The sequence below is a fragment of the Mus caroli genome, chromosome 6, assembly GCF_900094665.2.
Source record: "Mus caroli chromosome 6, CAROLI_EIJ_v1.1, whole genome shotgun sequence".
In the NCBI taxonomy this organism is placed as follows: Eukaryota; Metazoa; Chordata; class Mammalia; order Rodentia; family Muridae; genus Mus; species Mus caroli.
Window position 1 is genome coordinate 23,843,927 of NC_034575.1, and position 21,103 is coordinate 23,865,029.

General features: G+C 46.8%; 1 long non-coding RNA gene across 1 annotated transcript in view; it reads left to right on the forward strand.

Annotated features, from left to right (window-relative positions):
• Nucleotides 1-20,620, forward strand: part of LOC115031331 — a 41,235-nt gene extending 20,615 nt beyond the window's left edge. The window contains exons 2-4 of the long non-coding RNA XR_003836955.1: nt 19,435-19,492; nt 20,020-20,096; nt 20,223-20,620. This is a non-coding gene — a long non-coding RNA (uncharacterized LOC115031331). The remainder of the gene's footprint in view (nt 1-19,434; nt 19,493-20,019; nt 20,097-20,222) is intronic.
• The last annotated feature ends 483 nt before the right edge of the window (nt 20,621-21,103 follow it).

The following is a 21,103-nucleotide window of genomic DNA, read 5'->3' on the forward strand; positions in this document are numbered from 1 at the left end:
TTTTTTTTGTAGCTCAGATTGGCCTTGAATGTGTTATGCTCCCGAGGTTGACCTTGAACTTCTGATCTTCCTGCCTCTATTTCCTGAGTGCTGGAATCCCAGGCATGTGCTAACATGAGTGTTTATGCAAAGCTGGGGGCTTTGGACATGCCAGATGAGCACTCCAACAACTGAGCTACATCTACAACTGAGCTACACCAGATACCAGGACTGTTGTCAGTTCCTTCGATTTGTTGATGTTTCTACAGTGCTCATTGAGATGACAAACGCTTTCCCATTGAGCCACACCCTCAACCCTTGATTAGTTGTTGGTTGTATTTTTGTTTTTGTTTTTGAAACAGGGTCTCATTGTTTAGTCCCAGAACTTACTATGCAGACAAGGTTGGCCTAGAACTGTGAAGCCCCACCTGCTTTGGTCTCAAGTATGCTGGGATTTCAGGCACGTGTCACCTTGAGCCCAGGCACGTGTTTTCTGTTTGCATCGTTTTGCGAATTTGTGTCATATTTTTTCTGATTGAGCTCCTAGAGTAGAGAAGGACGGAGAGACCAGGGTGAGGGTTTTGATATGTGAGTGTGGAAGACAGACGCTGAGGCCAGGGTAGGGGTACAGGTTTCATGAACTGGCAAGGGGCAGTAGGGACATGAGTGACATGCAGGCCTCTCCCGAAGAGGCTATCATATTCTGTCTTTGTTTTATATTTCTGCCTTGAGGCAAAAGTTTCCATTTTTGCCCTGTCACAAAACAAATAGAGTGCATCCTGGTTTGAGCTAGATCACTTATGTAACGGGTTTCACGCTCTGACACTTCTTGACAGTTATAGAAAGTGAATGAAGTTGGGAGGTTCCGTTGGAACGCCAGGAAGTGTGCTCTAGTGTGAATCAGAGAAGGAGTGGGGCTGCCAGTGGATGTGTGAGCCCCTGCTTGCTCCTGGGAAGCTGGGGGTGGAGGGGACTCGGTGACACAAGAGAGAGAGCAGTTTGGCCCTTTCCTTTGCTCACTTCCTCCGAGGTTCTCTCTGTTACCTTTTCCCTCGCTGTGTACAAAGGCTCCGGGCAAGCCTCATTTTCCTCTGCTGCTGCGGCACTCTCTCTGCCTTCATTCCCTTGATTAGAAACTTCTAGATGAAACATTGTCCCGAGTCTTTATGCCCTTCCTTAAGCAAGCTACTTGGATTGCTCCAGTGAGGGTCATCCGGAGATCTTCCCCGGGGGAGTACACTCTTCCTTTTTGCCCTGCTTCTTTCCTGGCCCCAAGATCTTTCCCATCCTCCCCTTCCTCCTCCTCCTTCCTCTATTCTATAACCTCTCTTCTTCCTTCTACTTCCCTTTCCTTTCCCATCTCCTTTCCCCGTCTCCTATTCTCTTCCTTGTTCTAGTACTCAGCCTCTGGTTGGTTACCAGAAAGCTCTCCTCTCTGGCCCCTCCCACTTCAGTGCTCCATTGCTAACAACAACTTTTTTTTTTTTTTTTTTTTTTTTCCCCCGAGACAGCGTTTCTCTGTGTAGCCTTGGCTACTCTGTAGACCAGACTGGCCTCGAGCTCAGAAATTCGCCTGTCTCTGCCGCCCAAGTGCTGGGATTAAAGGCGTGCGCCACCACTGCCCAGCTTGAGTAAATAATTCAAATGCTCTAAGAGACCACACTCTCACATCTTAGCCAGTCTCCCCACCCCCATCCCCGCCCTCCAGTCATCTCCTCCCGTACCATTTTACCAAGTCTTCCGGACCCCAAGCTACTTTCTCCTTGAGCTTTCTTGAGCCCAAGCTCCGGTCTCCCAGGAACCGCAGGAAAGGGCAGGCCTCCCTATGATACAGTATACCCCACCCCAGCCGCCTGACCACCACACCCCCTCCACTGGGCTTTTCTCTTCTTGGGGGAGGGAAACCAAACCCCCATTTTCATCCTGTCTCCGCCCCTACAGCTCAGAGGTTGCAGGCACCACTGAACCTAGTCGAGTTGGCATTTTGTGAGAGTCATGGGGATTTGAACTCAAGTCCTCGTGTTTGTATTGTTTATAACGCACCCTCTCTTACCCTGTAAGCCGTCTCCAGGGCGCAGTTGTATATTATTTTTGATAGACACATAATTGAACATGTTTGTGCATTCAGTATGGTTTTTGTTGTTTTTGATGTATGTATACATTGTGTAATGATCAGATCAGGGCAGTTAGCATATCCATCACTCCCAACTGTCACCATTTTTTTTTAATTTCAAAATAGCAGGGACAGAGGGTTTGAAATGTTCACAGTACTTTCCTATTTCCTTTAATAGTTACACATCATTACCTAAAAATAATCACAAAGCTATTCTCTCCCTCATGACAAATAATCCATGTTCATGGTGGAGAATTTGAGAAACGGGGATAAAGACAAAGAGAACCCTAGGCGGCCTCCACAGTTTCACCAGCCAGGGCTAACTGCTGTTAGCAGGAACATAGGATAGCCATACTGTCTCTCAAAAACAGAAAGCTGTTAAGTTCAACTCCAAACATCTACGGTTTGATTTCCTGATTTTTAAGTGCTTAATAACTTATCTATTCGGTAAGCACCTATGTGTCTTATTCTAAAGATAAAAATGATTTTGGATAAAAAATTTTAAGCCAATCATAGAAAACGAACTTGGAAGATTTGGCCTACCAGAAACTACCAAGCATTTAGTACTGCCATGGCTTACAGCAGCACAGTGGAGGGTGGAGACAGGACAGGGGGACAGGCTACTTGGGAACAGGATCTGTGACAGGGAGGGGTACTGCCCATCTGCTCAGTCAAATGGAACTAGGCAATAAATGAGGGAACTGGTTATCTATGTAGAGGAAAAAATAGAATTTCCATCCTACCTCCCACCCTTCAGGAAACTCAATTCCAGATATATCCACTACTTTATTTTAAAGACAAAACTAGACACATTTTAGAAGATAACAGATTATATGAACTTGGACAGGAGAAAATCTCTAAACCAGACACACAGGACAACCGTGCTAAAAGCAAAGGCCTGGGCTGGGTGTGGTGTGCACGCCTTTAACCCCAGTACTCAGGAGGCAGAGGCAGGGGCAGGCGGGGCTCTGTGAATGTGAAGCTGCAGATCTTCATAGCTGGTTCCAGGCCAGCCAGAGCAGCAGAGTGAGTGCTTGTCTCAAAGCAAAAGACACGAGCCTCTGCTCACCAAAGGAATCACAGGAAGAAGGGGAAAATGAGCCACAAACTGGAAGAAAACATCGACAACCCAACAAACCAACAAAGGCCACGCGCAGTTCATAATCAGAGGCCTTCTACCGATAAAATCCCTAAAGAACACTGGGCAAAAGACGTGGAAAGATCCTATTTATCTCTCTTCTCATGAACTTACATCCAACGGCAGACACAGACAATGCGAGACCTCAGAAATAAGCAAACCGTGAGCTGGTTGTACTGGCCCATGGACTCAGAGGCAGGGCTGCCAGGTTTTAGCCAAGGTCAGCCTACAGAGGATGGCCTTGTCTCAAAAAAGGGGTGGTGGTGGTGGAGAAAAACCCAGCATGAAGTAATTTAGCAAGACAAAAATGAGGAATACATAAAGCCAGGTAGAGTTTGAGGGGTCCTGAAAAGGAAACAGCTTGTATGTTAAACACTAGGGGAGCCGTGGACCTTTGTTGAGACATTGAGAACTGAGTGGAAAAAGAAGGTAGTAAGCCAGGGCCAAGAGAATAACACTCCCCACAGTGGGAACAGCAGCAAAGAGCCCGGCAAGTCAGGAGTCTGATGAACTATAGCAGGCCAGGGTGGGCAGAGCAGAGTGGCCACTGGGAGCTTGCAGGAACAGAGGGGCTTTGAGATAATTAGAAGCATGGCAGTAGTGTAGCTAGCAAGGGTACATCATGGTGTAAGGCTAAGAGGAAGGTCTCCTTTGTCTTCCTTACCAGGGCATAGTCCCTCCCTGTGTGTGGTCACCAGTCTGCTCCCAGTAGGGGCTCTAAGTCCTGGAATATTGGGATCATACAGTATTCCCCACCCCAGCTTTATCTCCCTTTCGTGTGGATATTCTCGGTTCCTTTTATTTTTATCCAGACTTTCCGGATTGGCTTTACTTTGTACACAATCAAACTCACTTGTCCACTTTGATATATTTAGTATTTGTGTGCTCAATAGGAGCCCATCCCTCTGGTGATGGTGTTATTCCGTCTTCTTTTCTGCTTCCCTGTTGCTCAGATAAAGCACAGACTGAGGCCCACGTGGGAGGAAACAGTTGATTTGGTTTACCGATTACAGTCCATCAGGAAAGGAAGCCAGGACCAGAGCTCCAGGCAGGAACTGAGGCTGTTGGCTCTTCAGCTACCTTTCTTCTACCTCCCAGGACCACTTGCCCAGGGATAACATTCGAAGGGGGCTGAGCCCTCTCACATCAATCAATAATCAAGGCAAAACCTCCGAGGACATGGCCACACCCCAGTCTGGTGCAAGCATGGCCACATCCCAGCCTGGTGCAAGCATGGCCACATCCCAGCCTAGTGCAAGCATTCCCTCCGTCAAGGTCTCCTCCTCTCTTATGACTCTAGTTTGGTCAAGTTAAACTAATCATAACAAATGTCTTTGTATCTTTTTATACACTAGGCCTTCTAGGACTCCTGGCCTTAGGCCACTGCTGATCTTTTTGCTACTGTGTTTTCACCTGTTACATAGACTCACATAGCTTGAATCAGGCAGTACACAGTGTTTCTGTGCCTGGCCCATTCCTCTTAGCATAATGTTCTTACGAGTTCTCATGCTAATACGGCTATCAGTGCATGGTATGGTAGCAATTAGAATGCACTTCCTTACAATCAAGTCAGCCCCTGTTATGGTCTGCTTTCTAGAAAGTGTGAGCATTTACTGGGGAAATGGTGATGCGCTGGATCCATTTTGTTAATATTGACACGTGTTTGACTTCTTCTAAGATGTATTTATTTACATACATGTTTTATTCATGTGTGTGTGTGTGCCTTCGTGAGTTTATGTGCATTGATGCATTACTACAAGCCATAAGAGGGTATTGGGTCCCTGAAAGTAGAGTCACTGTGGTTGCTTTGGTTGTTCTGGGAGATCAGTAAGTGCTCTCAACTACTTGGCTATCTCTTTGGTCCCATATATTTGACTTGTATATATTCTATATATCCAACAAGGTTATTTTAATAGTTGTCTTTAAAACAAGTCACAAAGGAAAAGTAACAGCCTTTTAAAATTACCCATGTATCTAACTTCAAGTGTTCCTCTTTCTCCCTGTAGGATCCCAGTGTCTCTCTGGTGTCTTTCTATGCAGCTTGAAGAACTCCCTTTACCAATGGTCATATGGATAGCTGCAAACCACGAACTCTCTCAGTTTTTACATTTCTGAAGGTTCAATCCTTCGTTTTTGAAAAATATTTTCAATAGATACATAATCTGGAGTTAACAGGTATTTAAGGGCAGGGGTGCTTGTTTTCTTTCAACATTGGAGAAAGGTGTTCCCCTGCCTCCTCCTCACCATTTCCTGTAATCTGTAGTGTTAAGATGTCCCTGCACCCCTCCCCCAATTTTTAGCTTTAGTTTAGAATGCTGAGTCATCTCTCTAGCCCCTATGCCTGCCTGCCTTCCTCCTTCCCTCCCTCCCTCTCTCCTTCCTTCCTTCCTTCCTTCCTTCCTTCCTTCCTTCCTTCCTTCCTTCCTTCCTTCCTTCCTTCCTTCCTTCCTTCCTTNTCCTTCCTTCCTTCCTTCCTTCCTTCCTTCCTTCCTTCCTTCCTTCCTTCCTTTTCTTTTTCAAGTCAGGGTTTCTCTGTGTAGCCCTGACTGTTCTGGAACGCTTCCTGCAGAACAGGCTGGCCACGAATTTGGAGATCCGCCTCCTGCCACTGCCTTCTGAGTGATGGGATTAAAGACATGCACCACCATGCCTGACCTAGCCCCCACCACCCCCCCTTTTTTTTTCAAAATAAGCATTTTTTATTTATTTGCTTGTTTGTTTAGTGTGTGTGCGCGCACAGGTGCATATATGTGCACAAGTACGGGTTTTGAAGATTGAACTCTAGTTGTCAGGCATAGTAGAAAGTGAGGCATCTTCCTGCCCCACTGGTTCTTTTTTATATCTTCCGTTTTTTCCTGTGGGAATTCCTGTGTGCACTCATGCAAATTCCTAAAGTTTCTTTTTTTTTTTTTTTGCAAATGTATTTATGTGTTTATTGTGGCATTATATTTACTTATAAAGTACTCACTATCAGATATAACACAAAGCCCTCACCAGACCTTCACAGTAGCTCCATGAGGAAGTAGTTAACATTAACTCCATTTCTCGGATGGGAAAACTGAGGCTCAGAGGCATCAATGAGCCCACAGGCTATCCTAGGAGGCAGACTGGATTGAAATCAGGTCTAACTCCAAACTCTGTGACAAGACTGTATTGCTTTCTACTGGAGAAAGGAATGGGCCCAAGGAGTGTTGGGATGGCAGAGAAATGGGCAAAGAGAGTGTTCAGGAATCTAGGAATGCCTAAGACATGGCCTTTAGAAAATCGTTTTAGTGACCAAGTATTACATAAGACTAGAATAGCAAATGCTCTGGGGCTTCCTGTGGGGCACCTCTGAGTGGTGCTTCTGGTATCATTTCCTGGGACCACTGTGACTCAGCACTTCTGATTCCAAAAACCACATTTTAAGCCACAAAACTAATATTTCCCTCAACACAGATGTCTGCCGATCAGGCTCCAGAAGGTCGAGGGGCCTGAGATGACCCAGTCTGCTAATTCCAAGGAACAAAAGTGCAAAATATCAATATATAAACAGATCTTTTATGGGAATTCAAAGCCAGCTTCTCAGGTTTGCCCCATAAACAATGTGTTCCTCATCACACCATCTCGCTTGCCCCGAGTCTGGGCTTCTTCTTCTTCTTTTTTTTTTTTCATGATGTTTGTAGAACATGATTTTAATATTTTCAACTGTTAATATTTGACAAATAGAATAATTATTTTAAGATATATTTCCTTGTTATGTCTTTACATTTCTGATTTTATTAATTTGGATACCCTCCTGTGCCCTCTGGTTAGTATGCCTAAAGGTTTATCTATCTTGTTGAATTTCTCAACGAGTCAGCTCCTGGTTTTTGTTGATTTTTTTTTTTTTTTGTATAGTTAAAATTTGTTTCTATTTGGTTGATTTCAGCCCTGAGTTTGATTATTTCCTGTGGTTTACTCCTCTTGGGTGTATTTGCTTCTTTTTGTTCTAGAGCTTTCAGGTATGCTGTCAAGCTGCTAGTGTGTGCTCTCTTCAGTTTCTTTCTGGAGGCACTCAGAGCTATGAGTTTTCCTCTTACCACTGATTTCTTTGTGTCCTATAAGTTTTGGTATGATATGTTCTCAATTTCTTTATTTCTTCCTTGACCTTTAATTCTTTCTTTCCTTCTTCCTTGTATCATTGAGTACAGCGTTGTTCAGCTTCCATGTATATGTGTGTTTTCTGTTGTTTTTGTTGGTATTTAAGACCAGCCTTAGTACATGGTGATCTGATAGGGTGCAGGGGATTATTTGAATCTTCTTGTATCTGTTGAGACCCATTTTGTGACCAACTATATGGTCAATTTTGGAGAAGGTACCGTGAGGTACTGAGAAGAAGGTATATTCTTTTGCGTTAGGGTGAAATGTTCTATAAACATCTGTTAGATCCATTTGGTTCATAACTTCTGTTATTATCACTGTGTTTCTGCTTAGTTTCTGTTTCTATGATCTGCCCATTGTTGAGAGTGGGGTGTTTAAGTCTCCCACTATTATTCTGTGGGGTGTAATGTGTGCTTTGAGCTTTAGTAAAGTTTCTTTTATGAAAGTAGGTGCCCTTGCATTTGGAGCATAGATGTTTCAGAATTGAGAGTTCATCTTGATAGATTTTTTTTTTCCTTTGACCAGTATGAAGTGTCCTTCCTTATCTTTTTTTGATAANNTTTGGTTGAAAGTTGATTTTATTTGATATTAGAATGGCTACTCCAGCTTGTTTCTTGGGACCATTTGTTTGGAATATTGTTTTCCCACCTTTTATTCTGAGGTAATATCTGCCTTTGTTACTGAGGTGTGTTTCCTGTATGCAGCAAAATGCTGGGCCCCATTTACATGACCAGTCTGTTAGTTTATGTCTTTTGAGGGAATTGAGTCCATTGATGTTAAGAGATTATTTTTGTTGTTAGAGGTGGAATTATGTTTGTGTGCCTATCTTCTTTTGGGATTGTTGAAAGATTACTGTCTTGTTTTTTCTAGGGTGTAGTTTCCCTCCTTGTGTTGGTGTTTTCCATCTATTATCCTTTGCAGGGCTGGATTTATGGAAAAATAATGTGTAAATTTGGTTTTGTAATGGAATATCTTTGTTTCTCCATCAAGGTTAATTGAAAGTTTTGCTAGGTATAGTAGCCTGGGCTGGCATTTGTGTTCTCTTAGGGTCTGTATGACATCTGCCCAGGATCTTCTGGCTTACATAGTCTCTGGTGAGAAGTCTAGTGTCATTCGGATAGGTCTGCCTTTTTTCCTTACTACTTTTAATATCTTTCTTTGTTTAGTGCATTTGGTGTTTTGATTATTATGTGACAGGAGGAATTTCTTTTCTGGTCCAGTCTACTTGGAATTATGTAGGCTTCTTGTATGTTCATGGGCATCTCTTTTTTTAGGATAGGGAAATTTTCTTCTATAATTCTGTTGAAGATATTTACTGGCCCTTAAATTTGAGAATCTTCACTCTCTTCTATACCTATTATCCTTAGGTTTGGTCTTCTCATTGTGTCTTGGATTTCCTGGGTGTTTTGGGTTAGGACCTTTTGCATTTTGCATTTTTTTTTATTGTTGTGTCCATGTTTTCTATGGTGTCTTCTGCACTTGAGATTCTTGCTTCTCTCTCTTGTATTCTGTTGGTGATGCTTGCATCTATGACTCCTGATCTCTTTCCTAGGTTTTCTATCTCCAGGGTTGTNTCCCTTTGTGATTTCTTTAGTGTCTCTATTTCCATTTTTAGATCTTAGATGGTTTTGTTCATTTCCTTTGCCTGTTTGATTGTGTTTTCCTGTAATTCTTTAAGGGATTTTTGTGTTTCCTCTTTAAGGGCTTCTAGCTGTTTACCTGTGTTCTCCTGTACTTCTTTAAGGGAGTTATTTATGTCCTTCTTAAAGTCCTCTATCACCATCATGAGAAGTGATTTTAGATCGGAATCTTCCTTTTCCTGTATGATGGTATATCCAGGACTTGCTATGTTGGGAGAATTGGGTTCTGATGATGCTAACCAAGTAAATGTGGTTTCTGTTGCTTATATTCTTATGCTTGTCTCCTGTCATCTGATTATCTCTAGTGCTACCTACCCTTGCTATATCTGACTGGAGCCTTTCCTTCCTGTGATCCTGGTTGTGTCAAAACTCCTCAGAGTTCAGCTGTCTCTGTGATCCTGAGATCCTGGGTGTCTCAGAGCTCCCAAGCTGCCTCTGGGACCCTGAGATCCTTGTGTGACCAAGCTCCTAGGATCTTGGGATCCTGTGATCCTGTGGTCCTGGGCATGTTAGAGTGCCTGTGAGTGGAGCTTCCTCTGGGTGCTGTGGGACGGGCTGTGGTCCTCATCCCTAAACTTTTAAAGAGCTGCCTAAATGTCTGTCTTTACTCATTCTAACATCTCTCTTACTTTGAGGGCTTGTTTCTGTTGGTTTACAATGGTGGCTTGATAATTCTTAGCCAAAGGTCACATTTTCCCATTTCTTCACATCTCTAAAATATTGTCATGATCTTCTGGACATTGTGAGTGACATAGTACAGCAAGTACATTTTATGCTTTCTTCCTTTAAATATATCAAATTTTTCTCTGAGAGCCACTGATCCTGGCAGATTGAGTATCTTTTCTTTCCCATGATCCTATAGCATGCATGACATTTACCCTAAGCACGTAGCTGATGCTCCAAAGGCAAGGCCTTTCGGGTGGCTCTTGAATGCTTGCTCTAAGTATTTCCTGGGGTCTCACTTACCCTGCTAGGTTGGAAACTTACCTCAGCCCCTGCATGACCTTGGCAACCCTGTTCAGTTCTCTGATCACAATAGCAGGGCTTAGCCAAGTGTGGTGGTACCTTTAACCTCAGCACTTAGGAATCAGAGGCAGGCCAGCCTGGTCTACAGAGTGAGTTCGAGGATATCCAGGGCTACACGGGGAAACTTTGTCTCAAAAACAAACAAACAAACAAACAAACAGACAAAAAGTAAGGGAGAAAGTGAGAGAGGACACTTAACACCAGGCACGTGCACACGGACACACACAGAGAACACAGATTGTATGAGGAAGGGGAGGGGAGAAGCTTGATGGGTTGTACTCAATGTACAATATAGTTGTGTGAAAATATCTTTATGTAACATGGTATGTTACATAAAAATATACAAAAAAAAACCCATTGATTTAAATGAAAACACATGTTGGAATAGTGCCCCCATCAAGAACTTTATTTTTAACCCAATCATTTGTCTTAAAGGTCTTATCTCCAAAGGCTGTCACATTTAGAGATCTCAGAAGTTAGAATTTACATGAAAATGGGGGTGACTCCTCACTGTCCCTACAAGCTATCTTGACCCTCCTGGTTCTGCCATGCCTGTAGCCCTGCACCCTGATCTCAGGCACCTGGAACTCACAGAGTGAGTTCCAGGCCAGCCAGGGCTACACAGAGAAACCTTGTCTTGAAAAACCAAAAAACCAAACCAAAACAAAACAAAAATGCGCTTTTCCCTTTGCTTTTCTTGTTGCTGTTTCTTTCCTTGGCTTTATTTATCATCCTTAAAAGAAAGTCAAGTTTCTAGGGAGGTTAATTTGAACAAAGTAAGAATAGAGACATAGGTAGGGCCAGAAGAGAAAAGACAGATCTAGAGAAGAGATGTGATCAGGGCAAGAGGGGAGGGAAGCAAATAGTGGTCACAGACAGATTGTCTTCAGTGTTCTCTATGAACTGGTGTGTGCATTGGTCCTCAAGTCTAAAGAAGACCTCTGTAGCGTCAGCATCATGGCTTCCTATCTGGGACCCAGGATGCGCTGGTCTAGATCCTGGCTCACTCCCAGAGACAAGAGCTGAAGTGGATGCCCCAGGCTGAGAAGAGGAGGGTGTCAAGGTGGGTCCAGCACCTACCTGCTACCGTGCTAGGAACCCCAGCTCAGGAAGCTGTACTGGTCATCGGAGGACTGTGTGCCAGCTTGGGGTGAGGTCGCTGTGTGTGGAGGGCGCAGTGGTTAATACCAAGTGACAACTTCTTAGGATCTAAAATCACTTAAGAGGAAAACATCTGGGGATCCGTGGAAAGTCGATTCCAGATTGGGTGAGCTGATGGGAAGGAAGATCAACCCTAATTATGGGTGGCCTTCTTCCATGGACCGGGGTGCCAGACAGGATAAAAAGGAGACAGTGAACCAATGCAGGCTCAGTGTGTGCAGTTACCTCATGATCCTGCTGCCATTCCTTACCCACCATCAAGGACTGCACCCCCTAACCATAAGCCAAAATAACCCTTCCTTAGGTTGCATGGCAATATGTAAGAGATCAGAGGACAGCTCCCAGAAGTCAGTCCTCTCCTTCCACCATGCTGATTTCAGGGTTGAACTCAGGTTGTCAGGCCTGGAGGCAAGTGATGAGAAATGTTGCTGACCCTTAAGCTGCTTTGGGGTACCCCAGCCATCAGAATATTAACTAATACAGGGAGCACAGCCTAGACAGGGAACTCCTCTGGAAAGGGCTCCCTCTGAATAGAGCTGTAAAACCTACTCAAGCCCTCTGCTCCACCTCTGGCTGTCCAGCTCCCCCAGCTCTGTTTGTGTCTGTTAAAACCAGCTTTGGGCTATGTCTTAGTCAGAGTTTCTATTCCTGGGCAAAACATCATGACCAAGAAGCAAGTTGGGGAGGAAAGGGTTTATTCAGCTTACACTTCCATACTGCTGTTCATCACCAAAGGAAGTCAGGACTGGAACTCAAGCAGGTCAGGAAGCAGGAGCTGATGCAGAGGCCATGGAGGGATGTTCTTTACTGGCTTGCTTCCTCTGGCTTGCTCAGCCTGCTCTTTTATAGAACCCAAGACTACCAGCCCAGAGATGGCACCACCCACAAGGGGCCTTTCCCCCTTGATCACTAATTGAGAAAATGCCTACAGTTGTATCTCATGGAGGCATTTCCTCAACTGAAGCTCCTTTCTCTGTGATAACTCCAGCTGTGTCAAGTTGACACAAAACTAGCCAGTACAGGCTACTTGTCTGATGCCGAACCCCAAGGACATCTCTGAGGACCCCTCCAGGACCATCTAGTAGCACAATCCCCAGGACCACTAATAGGGTGCAATATGGTCACCAGCTGTTCAGGGTCCTTCTCACCTCCAAGCTCCGAGGGTGCTGCCAGCAGGCCTCATCTGTACTTGAAATGAAGGAACATCTGAACTTCTGGAAAGATCTTTTTCTTGATGTCAGATCTGAGGGGCTCAGGTCATCCAGGAGAAAATGTCCATACTCCCCTCTGGATGTGGAAAGCGCCAGTGAGGCTGACAGTCTTCAAGACTTCAGGCCCCTCCCCTACCTCACGTTACAGTTCCCTAAAGAGTTTAAGTAGGTGGAATAGGAAGTGGGGGGTTGGATTTCCATTATCATCAGAAAGAAAGGAACTCTAAAGATACCAATAGAATGAGTTCTATAAATGGCACTGTCTCAATTCATCACCATTCAGTATACACAGGCGTTATTTTTATCTAAATTATTTTCAGAACAAGGATAAGATTCATATGTTAAATTAAACAACTGTTACTCTATTTAGTTTCATTTTATGGCTAATGAAACCATGAAGACAATGAGAACTTGTAATAGGTCTGGAAAATATTATTACTGAGCTGATAAAAAGAATATAAATACTGGCCTATAAATTAGCAAGGAACGCTCGAGGAAGAAATATTTCTATTTTAACATGAACTAAGGGAAATAAATACTCAGCAGAGAAAATTACAAGGGACAACTTGTTGCCAGGCAGGCGACAAATCAAGAAAAATGAAGCAAAACCAACGAAAGATGAGTCACCCACCAGGTGACGGAATCACAGTATGAAATTACACAGCGTCTTGTCCGATTTCTGTGGCTGTAACACAATGTCTGAAAATAGGTCGTTTATAAGACGATCCATTTACTTTGCCTCTCAGCTCTGCGAGGTCAAGAGCAAGATGCGACCCTCTTTTCTGTCTTTGGTGAGAGCTGTATGCTACTCAAGAGAGAGGAGAAAGTGCAAGTGGGTGCGTTTGTGTGTGGAAGGCAGGGAGGGGACGCAGAGGCAGGCCCGCTTTACAATCTGACTCTCCAGAGCCCTCACCCAGCCTCCAGAGAAAAGCATGGATCCCTGTCAACCCCTCCCCCCAACACAGCTACCAAACTTCCACAGAACTTTTGGTGGGAACAAAACCACATCCCTGCCATGGAACGGAGGAATATTTATTTGCCTATTGGAAGAACCCTCTCCCAGAACTCTCAGGGGAGGGAGGGTCACTTGCATTTAATTGCAATTACAACAGAAAGGTGTGGCTCTTAAAGAGAGGGCTTTTCAGCCAATTGCTGCCTGTAGAACCCACTTACACTTAATAGGGCCATGAGCGATGTGAGTCTCTCTCCACTGGCAGCAGTGAGGCTCATAAAACAAGCTGAGACAAGGGTCTACCTTGTCCCCTGACCAGCATCACTTGGTTAAGACACTGAGGCCTGGGTCACAACGCTTCAAGTCTCTGCTCTTGGTCCTGCCTGATGTCTACTGGCTTGTGTGTGTTGACAGTGACTTTTTCATTGGCTGCTTTCTCTTGGTCACATTTCTGGCTACTCCTTGGTCTCCCTCTGCCTGATCCCCTTCTGCCTCTTCCTTCCCAGGGAGTAGTAACCAGAAAGCACCCACCTGTGAGCAGGGAGCCTGTGCCCTTGTGTCATCCTGGTGACCTGGTGGTGAAGGGTGGGCACATTAGGACAAACTCCCTTGCAGACTTTGGTCAAGCATCTTTCTGTCCACCTGACTCTTACCATAGTCGAGGACCCTCAATCCAGAGATCCTGCTATCTGACTCGAAGGAAGGCTCAATGAGCTCACCAAGCTGGACCACTTCGTGGATGGAAAGGTTTGGGGGGGGGGTCAGATTGCCAAGGCTGTCTCTGGAGGTGAGGGTGGGGGCGGGGAGAAGCAAAATGGCAGAAAAGGAAGCAGATTTTATAGGGCAGTCAACAGGGTGATGGTCCTTGAGCTAGTACAGACTGTTCAGATTGACCAAGAACTATAAGGTCAGCCTGAGGTGGCTGACCTTTGGGGGACAGGATTAAGGACATCAGGCAGGACCAAGAGCAGAGGCTCTGAGACTTTGTGACCTAGGCCTGGTTAACCCTCCCCTAAAAAACGTGTTAGAGATCTGCTTTTCTGGTAAACAGAAACCCACCTTCATGCTTCTGTTCACCCGGTTAGACTCCTTCTGTTCAGGACGTTGCCGCCAGCCCCGTCATTTTGAGGGTCTGCTTTGGACTTAGGACAGACCACCCTTCTTACCTCTTCCTTCTATGCTTCCTGCCTGCCTTGTTCCATTCACCTTCCCTTTCATCCCGTCAACACTAATTATGAGTGCTGGGCGTATAGCTGCTAATAAGACAGGCAGGGCTTCTATCCTCGGGGAGCCAGTCCGGTGGGACGGACAAACATTAAGTCCACCAACAAAGGAATCACAGCCATGCATATAGATTTGCAAACGGAGATGTAAGCGCGCGCGGAGGGAGCACAGGCAGCTCTGCTGTGGACTAACAGGGTCAGTTTAATTTGGGTGCTCGGGGAAGGTCTCTTGGAGGGAGTGATAATTAAGCTCGCTGCTGCAGGCAGTGCCGGAGTTATCCGCGGAAGTGGGAGGGACCCCGTTCCCTGAAGAGGGGACAGCAAGGGCAAAGACCCCGAGGCGAGCGTGGAGTCTTCAAGGAGCTGGAGGCATGCCAATAAGGCTGGAGCGTCCAGGGAGAGGAGAAGATTGACACAGGAGATGCGTGGGCTGAAGGCAGGTGATTGGACGGGAATTACTTTTAAGAGCGCCACTTAAGGGTTTCTCTGGTGGCGGAGGAAGAAAAGCAGATTTGCATTTAAATTTGGGGGGATTGGAGGAGCAAGGGATCCTGTGGAGTGCACTGGTAGGAAGCCACCAGACTCTGAGATCACAAGGGCACCAGGTCTTCCTCAGGGCAGGGCAGGGAGAGGGGGTAGGGGTGGCCAGGGACAAATAGAGAGCTTCTGAAACATTTAGCAGTTCGACCTTGAGACTTTTAAAATAAGGAATAAGGAAATAGAGCTGCCACCGTGGCAGGAGCGGTGACAGCTCCCGCACAGTGGACCCAAGGTCACTCACACACTCTTTTGGAGTGTGGGCTCAGCCTCTGCTTGGCATGCATCCTTTCCTTTGTGTGAGCTAAATCATGACTCTGAGAACTTTCCCAGGGCGGGGCTGGAGCCTTCCTCGCTGTCTTGGTCAACTTTGGCATCTTAGATTGGGGGACAGTGCTGAGGAAATCATCCTGGAAGAGTGGAGGTGACCATAGCACAGTAACCCCCGCCCCTCAAACCGCACACCTCCCTCCCCGCTCTAGCTTCTATCTCTGCCTCCTCCTGTCATTTTTCTACCCTTCATGTGCCGTCCTCATTACCGAATCCTCCTTGAGGACATTGCTGATCCCTGTGCATCTTGGGTCCTTCACACCTCCTTATTGAACTGGACTGCATGTGGTATAAGATCTAGCCACCTTATCTCCTCTTGGGGCAGCCTCCCTTCCTTCTTCACTGGGACCCCCCACACACACACCTGGAAGTACCCCTTCCTTTCTTGTCTCTATTATATCCTACGTTTGCTGCAGCTCAGTCTCCCTCCTCCCACCTACCTAAGCTAATCTGCACCCCATTGCTGCTCATTAGTTCATTATAACTCTACGTCCTACCTCCAGCCTGCCCTGCTTCCATTTCCTGCTCAAAACACTGGTGGATCTACAAACCTATCCGCTGGGGGGAACACCAAGCTTTGGTGGAAGTCTTTTCATTCCCTTCCCTCTCTGTGTTTTGATACTTTGTGTCTTTCATCTGCTCTCAAACTACCTCAAACTTTCCCATACTACCCAAACTCAACCTCTTTGGAGAAGCTTTCCAGACTTCCCTCCCTCATCCCATCCATCTTGGAGAGTCTCAGCTTCCTGAGTTCTTCCAGCCCTGGGTTTGACCTCCACCATTGACCTATGGACACCAGCTGTATCCCATCACTGGTGATGCAGGAGTTGAGCAGCATGGGAGGGTGGCCCAGCTCCAGCCCAGGTTGCTTAAATGCCTATAAGATACTTTGTTGGAGGTGATCCCAGCAACCAGGGAAAAATGTCCACACTGGCCTTCTCATCTGGAAGCTCCTGGCAGGCAGGGTCTATGAGGGCTGTTTCTCCAGCCACTGCGTTTAGCTCGAGGCAGGACAAGTGCAGGAGCACAGGTGATGTTTACCAAGGGGATGGTGAATGAACTTCGCTGAGGCTAAGATTCTGGGGAGTGGATTAAGGTAGCCAAGGAGAGTTGCTGGAAGCAGGTGGGGTTGAACCACAAGGGAAGGTTTAGACCAGGAAAAGGAGTGGGTGGATGGTGATAGGAGTTTCTGGGGAAAATGGAGACTAAGAAGGGATGAGGGGTGGGCTGGAGAGGGGACAGTGTTCCGGTGAGATTGCTTCTGTCTGAGCAGAAGATACCAGGCAATGAAATCAGAAGGATACGTTGGATGATGGAGCCATAGTGAGATCCAATCTCCCCATACCCTGCCACACTAGGTCACAAATACCGAATGGGCTCGCTTTTTCTTACGCCTTCTGATCTTCATGGGAGAGACCTAAGGAAGGCAAGGGATGGCTTGGCCAAGTATGGGAGAAGCTGGAGCAGAACTGGAGTACTGGGGACCTCTTTCCACATGCCAGCTCATGCTTTCATGTTTGTCGGGGCTCAGCAGGGAGCTGGGGAGGTAAGAATCTTATCAGGGAACAAGCTTATTTCTGGGGGTTACAGAGCCTCTGCCAGGGTAGGGGGCTGATGGGTGGGGTTAGGGACTGGACGCAGGAAGTAGAAATCTAAGCAGTCTTTGGAGGCAGGACTTGGGGACTTTTCTGATAGGTACCTGGGGAGAAGGAAGTCACAATTGTCACTGATGGACAGGCTTGTGGGGTCCGGCTCCCTGAATCCTACCACAGAGTAGACCTGTGTCTCCAGTTCTTGAACAGGGATGCCGGGCATGGGAGCACAGCTTTTTCTCATTTGCACAATGGCTCTGTTTAGGACAGTGGTGTCCTGGCCTTGTCCTCTGAGCCCTTGTCCCCTATACATCTTATTCTCCACAACTCCCTTACTAACACTCTGAGGACCAAATATGTGGAACAATTAAACATCACCCCCCCCCATTAGGTCCCTCATAGAAGACCATACTCCTCTCCTTTCTCATTCTCTCTCTCTCTCACTCTCTCTCTCTCTCACCACACTACAGGCCTTGGAGAATTGCATGAGGCCCACTCACATTAGGCAACTGTTTTACTTGGCTTATTAATGCAAATGTTAATATCCTCTTTAAAATTGTCCTTGGAGACACATTAAATATAGTGACCAGATAGGTGGATGCTTGGGGGTCTCAGTTAACATAAAATCAGCCAACACAGCTTCTTCAAGAAAGCCTCGTTGGAGGAGACACCTAGGGAGGATCTGCCGTCCTGGATGTGCAGGACAGGGGGCTGGATCTGGGGTGGACAGAAGCAGGAGCCAGACCTGGGATACACAGGAGATCATTCAGGTAAAGGAACGGCATATACAAGAGCCTGAGACCAAGACACAGTAGACACTGCCACCGCAAACAAAGAAGCCATTGTGTTCAAAAAAGAATGAAGCAGGTGGCTAGGAGATAAATCAAGAGAGGCAGCAGGGGTGGGTGAGGGACAGGGCTCACCCTTGCTCTGGTGGGGATTGTGGACTTAGTCTGAATGAGATGGGAAGACACTGAAGAAGTATTTAAGAGCCGATGCAATGGATCTCTTTGGTTGGTTGGCTAACTGTGTTTTCCTCGTTTTGTTTTGTTCCTGAGGAAGGGTCTTATATATCCCAACCCAAGCCTGAACTGAAGGTCACCTTGAGGCTCACATCCTCCTGCCTCCCCCTTACGAGGACCGCAGATGTGGCCCACCCCACACAGTTTCAAAGGTGCAGAGGATCGAACCCCAGCACCTCATGCATATTAAAAAAGTCCTCCTTCCAACTGCTGTTCCTAGCTTTGACCTTTGTCGTTAAAGAGTCGCTCTGGCTACTTTGTAGAAACAGACCTTGTGAGGAGGTTAGAGGTTATGCTTTGAAGAAGTGGTGAGAAACAGCTAGAACAGAGGTTCCCAACCTTCCTAAAGCTGAGACCCTTTAATATAGTCAGTTCCTCATGTTGTGGTGACTTCCAACCACAAAATTATCTCATTGCCACTTCATAACTGTAATCTTGCTACTGTTATGAATTGTAATGTAAATAAATATCTGATACTCAGAATTATCTGGTATGTGATTCCCCCCTGCCCCCCCAAAAAAGTGAAGTAGTGACTTATAGGCTGAGGCCCACTGATGGAGGTTCTGAAGAGCCAGAAACATGCTAGTGAATGAGATAGGAGCTCTGGAAGGACCCTGAGAGATTTTTCCCTTGAGCTGGATTTTTCATTTCCTTGTGTAGGAGCAAGGACAACCCCACAGGGGAAGCCTGCAGTGCTATGCAGGCTTGTAGCAAACACTGGGCAGATGACCATGTGAAATAAAGAATCTTGGACGGGTGTGGGAAAGGGCGTGGTCAGTGCCAAAGAGAGAGTGTCTTCAGGGGCAAGGTTCATGTGAGAGAGGCAGGGGCTGCCACACTCACTTCCCATGGGAGCCCTTCCCAGCCTGCCTTAATTCCAAGCCGGTATGACTCAGAGCAAAGCCATTAGGAGAATGTGCATCCCTTCTCCATCCCTATCTCCTCCATCTTGTTTCTTTTGGCATAAGCTGCAGCCAGGTAAGGGAGGCAGGATCCAGAGATTTCCCCAGGGACCGTGCTCTGACGGACCATATAAAGCTGGAAGCAGCTGGAGCCAGGGGTCTTCTGCAGCTGTGCTCCAGCCTGTGCAAGCTAGCAAGCCCACAGTGAGATGCCTGTGGCCCTGGCCCCCCCTCCACTTTGGAGCACTCTCCTAAAGTGAACATCCAGAAGGGGAAGCCCACCTGCTGGGCAGGGTGGGAGAAGATTCCTCGCCTTTTCCTCCTGAGAGTGAATGCAGGCCCCCAACAGGGAGGCAGCGTAGGCATCTCTCTTACAAAGATGCTCTCTGAGTCTCACAGCCTGTGTGTCCTCAGGTCCTTCTCTGCAGTTTGCCCTGGAGCCAAGTTCTCTCATCCGACACCCTTTCTGTTCTCTTCCCTGTGCAGGTGCTGAGCTGGGCCAGCGGGTATCTCCAGGCAGCCTCTGCTAATGAGCTCTTAGCAGGTAAACAGCTCTTCCTTGACCCCCTTCAGGATATGCAAGAGACAGGACCAACCTGAGCTGGCACGTGGCTGAGAAGCAGAAATCATCCAGTCTACAGCCCCTTAATGTTCTCCCAGCTGGGACCTCTCTGCTCTCTGTGGCCGGGGCCTCAGGACCTCCTGGAAGAGTGGGACAGACCCAGGCTTGGGGAGCAGGGATGCTAGGAAGCCTTCTACCTGTACTCTGGAAGAATTTAGGAAGAAGGGTCACTGTAGTTGTTTAAGACCATAGAGGTTGGGGGCAGGCCAAACGGGGCTGGCCTGGAGCCTCTACCTTTCTTCATCATACCATAGTATCTGCTGATGCTGAACAGAATCCATGCCTTCAGCCCAGAGCTATCTAGTGACAGCCTCTTGGGGGGTGGGAGGGCTCTTGGTGAGTCCCCAGGAGGAGTTGGGGGTGTTAAGGCAGTAGAATCCAGGACATAGAAGATGCCTGGGATGACTGACTCCCAGTCATAGCAGGAAACTGTAAAATCCTCCTCACAGGACAGAGGAGGAGACAGATTCCAGCTGCCCCCGCATGCCAGAGCACACAACCGCTCTGTTCCTTACAAGCCTGCCAGGTGAGAATACGATTGACACGGGGTGGGTAGAAGCGGGTGCAACTGGGGCTCCTGTCACCTGGCTGCCTGAATATATCCTAAGGCTCCCCCCTCTCCCCTTCCCTCTCCCACCCTCCTGTTCCCCAGGTCCCGGCTCTGCTTCCCTGTCCCCATCTGCAGTCGCGCAAGCAAGCCCCAGCCCTGGAGGGACTGCACCCAGCAACCTTCCCACAGCTGTCTCCTTTGGATCTTTTTGCGGTCTGGGCTTGCTGTTCTCTCAATAGTAGTCAGGAAGCCCTTACCCCAAAAAGTATCTACGGGAGGCTTGGTCTACAGGGGAGACCCCCAAGGGCTCCAGGTGAGTCACACCAAACCCAAGACTACCATGTGGATCCAGGGCATCTTTGCCATACCTTAGTATTGCTGGGTGACCATGGGTCAAGCCCTAAGCCTTAAGTTGGCAATCTTCCTAATGCTGTGACCCTTTAATACAATTCCTGATCTTGTGGTGTCCCCAGCCATAATATTGTTTTGTTGCTACTTTGTAATTGTAATTTTCTACCAATATGAATTATAATGTAAATATCTGATATCAAGATATATATGACCCCCAAGTGGGTCGTGGCCCACAGATTGAGAACCACTGCCCTAAGACATTCTGTGACCCAGTGACCTTAAACCTTTCCTGATAGACAATGTTTAGTAGGAGTGGCTTTAGTCAAAGCCAGCGAAGGCCACTTGGGTAGATGTTGCTGGCTATCATGGGCACTCCTCGCAGGGCTGTCACTCAATATGCCCAGCCCTCCTTCCTGGCATTGGATAGACATGAGATCCAAGACAGGCCTGGCTATTAGAATCCTGGGCAGAGGGACTGGGAACACCACAGTTGATCCCAGCAGCTGAGTGAAGATGGTAAGCCTCTGTGGCAGGATGAGGTGTCCAGCATCTGCCTGCCGTCCCTTAGCCTGAGTCAGTCACCATGACCCCCTTTCTCCTGTGAGTCAGTCACTACTAGTCCTTCAAATAAA